At 40.3% G+C, this 6950-nt stretch overlaps 1 pseudogene; it reads left to right on the forward strand.

Annotated features, from left to right (window-relative positions):
* Positions 1-206: 206 nt before the first annotated feature.
* On the forward strand, positions 207-3617 carry LOC138850339 (zinc finger RNA-binding protein pseudogene; annotated as a pseudogene).
* The last annotated feature ends 3333 nt before the right edge of the window (positions 3618-6950 follow it).

Here is a 6950-nt window from a genome sequence, read left to right on the forward strand (position 1 = left end):
CCAACCCGGGAAGAACCAGCAGCAAACCCGGGGAGGGCCGAGCAGACAAAAGAACAGCACACGGTCCTGTGTCGTTCCTCCACGAAGATGGGGAGCGACAAAACCTAAAAGACTAACACACATTTAACAAAAATCAGTCATAGTTGTCAACAATGAAGTGCAAATTAAAACAAAAATTAAATAGCATTATCTATATACCACTCTGCATGGCAAAATATGAAATTCTTTTTGGAAATGTTACAATACGAATGTTACATGTATGTAAAATTATCTACTTTCTAGGGTGATCAGTTTTAACAGTTTACCAGGCTGGAACAGTGGTAAGTTCCAGCCAAACAATAGCAGTCGGTCACTTTAGTCAGGGTATACACTGAAAGTAATGTCACCATATTGGTATTACACAAAGCATATTACTCACAGGAGGGAGGCCGCGGGTGAGAGCTCGGAGTGCAGCAGCAGCAGCCTGAGCCCAGGGTTCCCACATGCCCTGTAGTGCTTTCTCCTCTGTGCCAGCCGGCTGGGGAAGATGCCAAAATGGCGACGGCAACTACTTTGGATTCACCACAGCGGGGCGGCGGCGGCGGCGGCCCACTGTAGCCAACAGCCAGCTTCGGGTGTGGCCTGTTCTCGTCCAACTACAGTTCTAGCTGCACTGTCCATCAGGCTCCAGCAGCTGCTCGCACGGTTACTGCTCCCTATGCACAGTTGTGGTTGCCAGGCCTGCTTCAGTAGCTGTGGCCGCTGCAGCAACAGCTGCCGCCTATGGAGGCTACCCCGCTGCACACAGCAACCGACTGTGGTTACACCCAGAGGCAACGAGAAGCACCAGCACCACCTCCCCCAGCTACTACACAAAATTCCCAGGACTCCTACTCCTAGGTAAGACCCACAGCTCCTGCTGCAGCTTACGACAGTCAGCAGTACTACCAACAACCACCAGCAACTGCTGCTGCCCTCGCTGCTGCTGCCCGGCCTCAGCCTGCTGTTGCTGAAACCTACCATCAGACGGCTCCCAAAGCAGGTTATAGCCAAGGAGCAACTCTGTATACTCAAGCCCAGCAAACTCGACAGTGACAGCCATAAAACCAGCCACACCGCGTCCAGCTACCACTACTTTCTCCACTTGTCCTGTGTCCTCCACGTACAGCCAGTGGCAGTTGCAGCTACCGGGGTGCCGCCCTACACTCAGAGTGCTACTTACAGCAGCAGGGCAGTTACTCACTCTGCACATCTCACTCAGGTTATGAAGCAGCAGTGTGCTCAGCCGCATCTTCCTGCTGCCCACAGCAGCAGCAGCAACAGAAGCTGCAGCAGCTGCCTGGACAGGGACCACTTTACTAAAAAAGCACCATTCCAAAATAAACAGCTGAAACCAAACAGCCCCGAAACCACCCCAGATTCACTGCTGTGATGTGTGTACGATCAGCTGTGCTGGACCACAGACTTACAAAAACCATTTAGAAGGACAGAAACATTAAAAAAGAAGCCGCATTGAAAGCCTCACAAAATACCAGCAGCAGCAACAACTCTGCTCGTGGGACTCAACCAGCTGCGTTGTGAGCTCTGCGATGTGTCCTGTACAGGAGCAGATGCATATGCTGCCCACATCCGTGGTGCTAAGCATCAGAAAGTGGTCAAATTACATACAAAACTGGGTAAACCAATTCCATTAACAGAGCCAAACGTTGTTAGCCAGGCTACTTCTTCAACAGCTGTATCTGCTTCAAAACTGACTGCCTCTCCTTCAAGTACTGCAGCAAACAATTGAACTGTGAATGCTTCATCGATGGCAACTTCTTCAGTGAAAGGTCTTACTGCTACAGGAAACACATCTCTTAACAGCACCTCCAGCACTAAAATATCAGCAGTGCCTACAAATACGAGGCTGCCAAGAAAACATCTACACCCAAAATAAACTTTGTTGGTGGTAATACACTGCAGTCAACAGGAAGCAAAGCAGAAGACTTAAAAAGGAACGGAATGTGTTAAAAATGCTCCCGTCACTTCTTCTGAGCACATTCCAGAAGTAAAGTCAGACATGGTGTCAGAGCTGGTCACACCTGCATCTCTTGCAGCTTTACAGAGTGACATCCAGCCAGTGGGCCACGATCATGTGGAAGAGGTACAAAATGATGAAGGAAAAGTAATTAGGTTCCATTGTAAATGATGCGAGTGCAGTTTTAACAACCCCAATGCTAAGGAGATGCATTTAAAAGGATGAAGACACAGACTTCAATATAAAAAAAAAAAAAGTAAATCCAGATTTGCAAGTAGAAGTGAAGTCCAGTATTCGAGAACATTCAAGAAGAGAAAATGAGAAAGCAAATGCAGAAGGAGGAGTATTGGTGAAGATGAGAAGAGGAGGAGCACTGGAGGATGGAAATGAGACGTTATGGAGAGGACATGCCCTGGAGAAGAAGAGGAAGAACAACGTCATTGGGAGGATCACCATTGGATGCCTGACGGAGGCTATCCACATGGTCCTCCAGGCCCCTTCGGCCTCCTGGGAGTACGACCAGGCATGCTGCCTCAACTACAGGGGCCTGCACCTTTGCGTCATCCTGACTCTTCTGATGACCGTTATGTGATGACAAAGCATGCAACCATTTATCCAACTGTGGAGGAGTCACAGGCAATTCAAAAAATTGTTTCTATCACTGAATGTGCTTTAAAACTTGTTTCAGACAGTTTGTCTGAACATGAAAAGAGCAAACAAGGAGGGAGATGATAAGAAAGAGGGAGGGAAAGACAGAGCTTTGAAAGGAATTTTGCGAGTGGGAGTATTGGCAAAAGGATTACTTCTCCAAGGAGATAGAACTGTCAACCTTGTTTTGCTTTGCTCAGAAAAACCTTCAAAGACATTATTAAGCTGAATTGCAGAAAACCTCCCCAAACAGCTTGCTGTTATAAGTCCTGAGAAGTACGGTATAAAATGGGCTGTATCTGAAGTGGCAATAATTTTGAATTCATGTGTGGAACCCAAAATGCAAGTCACTATCACCCTGACATCTCCAATTATTCAAGAAGAGAACATGAGGGAAGGAGATGTAACCTCGGGTATGGTGAAAGATCCACCAGATGTCTTGGACAGGAAAAAATGCCTTGATGCTCTGGCTGCTCTACGCCAAGCTAAGTGGTTCCAGGCTAGAGCCAATGGTCTGCAGTCCTGTGTGATAATCATACGTATTCTCTGAGACCTCTGTCAACAAGTTCCAACTTGGTCTGATTTTCCAAGCTGGGCTATGGAGTTATTAGTAGAGAAGGCAATCAGTAGTGCTTCTAGTCCCCAGAGCCCTGGAGATGCACTGAGAAGAGTTTTTGAGTGCATTTCTTGCGGGATTATTCTTAAAGGTGGCCCTAGACTTCTGGATCCTTGTGGAAAGGATCCATTTGACACCTTGGCAACAATGACTGACCAGCAGCGTGAAGACATTACATCCAGTGCACAGTTTGCTTTGAGACTCCTTGCATTCCGCCAAATACACAAAGTGTTAGGCATGGATCCATTACCAGAAATGAGCCAACGTTTTAACATCCTCAACAACAGAAAGCAAAGAAGGGATAGTGATGGAGTTGATGGATTTGAAGCTGAGGGGAAAAAAGATAAAAAAGATTGATAACTTTTAAAAACAGGTGCCCATTTGTTGGCTGTTTTTCATTCATAATAATGTCTACTTTGAAAAATTCATCAAGAAATTAAAGAATTTCATGGAAGAACCAAGTTTTTCTGTGACATTAAAAACTTAATGTACAGTGTTAGGTATTATATGAATGGAAAGACACCAAAAATATTGTACTCCAACTAGGGTAAACAGTGGTTCAGGTTGTTTTCCCATTATTTTGGTTTTATTTACTGGTCGCCCTAGGTCTCCCTATTTTTGTGTCTTTTATTAACTAGTGCAATGTCTTACTCAATCTTTACTGTATTTAATGCAGGATTTATGCTTCAGTTGCTCTGTGTATTTTGATATTTTTATTTAGCAGTTTTGTTTGCTTTTTGACACTAGGTGTGTTATTTTGTGTTATAGAAGATATCCTGTTACCCCTTCTTTACATTTTACAGCAGTACGTTTTTTTGTAAGTGAGACTGCAGAATTTTTTTCCTTTTGTTATTCTATATGTGAAGGACTACAACACATAAAGTTATTCTGCCATTTGAGTGCTCAGAACTGAATGTTTCTGCAGATCTTGTGGCATTTGTCTCTCTAGTGTGATATATAAATGTGTAATTAAGAAAGATTTCTGTTATTCTAATCAAGTTTGCTGTTAGTTGTGCATTAGCAGTATAAAAGCTAATATATATATTATATGGTCTTGCAACAGTTTTAAAGCATAATTGATAATAAAATGCATGACATTTTTGTTTTTAATAGACTTTTAAAATTATAATTTTAGTTTAACTTAGATCTTTGTACAGTTGACTTTGTGACATAGCAAGGCCAAAAATAACTTTCTGAATTTTTTTCTTCTGTGTAAGTGGAAAGGGCAATTTTCACATATAAGTGGGCTAACCGATATTTTCCAAAGAACTTTATCATTGTGCAACTAACAACAGTAGCTAGCCTTTAATTATGGTGACAGTTCCTTATATGTGTGTGTCAGATTACTCTAGCAACAATTACAACATGACGCAGTTGAATGATTCCCACACACACGTACCCCATCACCCAGCTAACTTATAGTTCTATTAACATTGACATTGATAAAAGTATTATTGCTAAAAAATTAAGATTAAGAAAAAATAGAAAATTATTTGGTGTGGCTATCTTACATGCTTATATCTCCTATGAAAGCTAAATATTCTAGCAGTGGTGTAATGGGAGGTTACATCTTACTGTTGATGTATATATGCTCTGGTACACAGATGTCACTTTGTTGTCACAGAACTAGAGTGAAATACACAAATAAAAAGTTAAATTAAAAAAGTATATTACGTAGAAAATAAAAAAAAAAGAAAATAGCGAATGTCCAGCAGGAAGAGAAGGGTTAAGCTGTAATATACTCATAAAACCAAGTACAAAACAAGGCCAATGACACTGCCTAGAGAAGTGGTCTCCACACTTGGTGTGTAAGAAGCACCAGAAGAGAGAATGATGAGCACACAGGTGCAGATCTCTCACTGCAGGACTTTCTGGTCTTTGAGATTCCCCAGTGTCCTTGGTGCTCCTGATGCCCCACAGTGTGAGGACCACTGAACTGGGATGTACCTGTCAGAGAAGGTGAATTATGAAACCTAACATGGGGTGAGAGTAGCAGGCTTCCCAGTGAAATATAAAGTGGGATTTAATACATGTAAACCCTTAAATATTGGAAGACTAGATTATATGTAGGAATATACATTTATATGTGTCTATTAAACATTAATATATGTAAGGGATTTAGAAGCATTAAATTCATGTTTGTAATTTTCTTAATAGACTAAAATAGAACTCAGAGGCTTTTTAAAAAAGGCTCCAAGTTTACCTCAACTATCTTGTATTTTTTAAGCGGTTGAGCTGGAGTGAACATAGTACAATGTTAATAGTCATTGTACTTGAAAACTGGATACTTGTGTATTTGAAAGATTTCATGAAGTAATTTTAGTAATAGAAAGCTGTAAATTATGATACCAATTTTGTGAAGATATATCTAATAATTTATGTATTCTTAAGTGGCATAGCCATAGATTATTATCCACTGCTACATTTATATAAATTAATTACTGAAAACTTCTTTGGGCTATGATTAAGGTAAGACAATGTAATATTCAATGCCGTTTATTACCTTCTGTTTAATTTCTATTTTTTTTTATCTAACTTACAATTAACACAATAAGTTGATAGCTTATGACTAACTAGAGTTATCAGTCACAGTTTTTAAGCTAGTTTAAATGACTAAAAGTGACATAATTTGCGATTTCCTATATTTTTGTAGATAGTATGATAAATACAGGTTATAAAATATATTAATAATTGTGTTTCTTTTCATAATAATTTTAATACTGAAAGACTATACATGCACAGTATCTCAAATATGAAGGAATATATACATCCTGAATGACCTGTAATCATCACTTTATTTTGATTAATATTCTACCAATGTAACAAAAAGAAAATTGAAGAGTGTATGCTCACTTGCATGTATAGTTATACAACATATTGGAAAACAGTCAATTGTTGTGGTTTGAAAGTAAGTAAAACATGTAGAATATGTATTAATTCTACTCTTTTAACTAGTACATTTTTCTAACAAACATCATCAGTTATAGAAAGACTGAAAGGAATCATTGCAAACTAGACTTCCTTGAGTCCATTGGAGTAGCCTGGCTCTAGCCTAGTGGGCACACCTTAGAAAGTCCCCATCAATAAAAGACATAAAGATAAAAGTCTCCATCAATTATTCTAAAAGGTCATTTTTAGATGAGGTGCTGCAAATTTATGTCAAAGATGACTTCATTTCACTATCAGCCTGATAGAAAATGAAACTTCAGTGATAAGGAATTACGTGTTGCAATTGTGCTATTTTTAACCCTTCATAAATAACGTCAATATGCCTAAAAACTGTCACAACAACTTGAGGGCCAAAACAGGAAAACTGACAATGTCAGAGAGAAAAGAAGTTTGTGTTTGGTTAGTTGGTTTTGGCTTTGGCTTTGGCTCTCATTTGACTTTGGCTTGGGTTTGGGTTCTGTGCTTATTTGTGTCGCAGATATCAAAGTTTATTACCTGTGGATAGTTCTGGACTTCACATCCAGGTTGGCCTTGATTTTTTTGTGAAAGAGCCTTATTAGAAAGAAGCAGAGGTAGAAAGAGAAGACCAAGTTTGGAGGAAAGAAGTGATGAAAAGAGCTAGCAAGAACTTTGGGCTCAATGTCTTTGTCTTATCCCTCACTCCCTTTTGCAAGGAATCCTAGAAGGGGAGGGGGAGACAGAGAAGGCACTGAATGAATCCAGCCAGAGCACGGCATTTTC

This window comes from Oryctolagus cuniculus, chromosome 7, assembly GCF_964237555.1.
Source record: "Oryctolagus cuniculus chromosome 7, mOryCun1.1, whole genome shotgun sequence".
Taxonomy (NCBI): Eukaryota; Metazoa; Chordata; class Mammalia; order Lagomorpha; family Leporidae; genus Oryctolagus; species Oryctolagus cuniculus.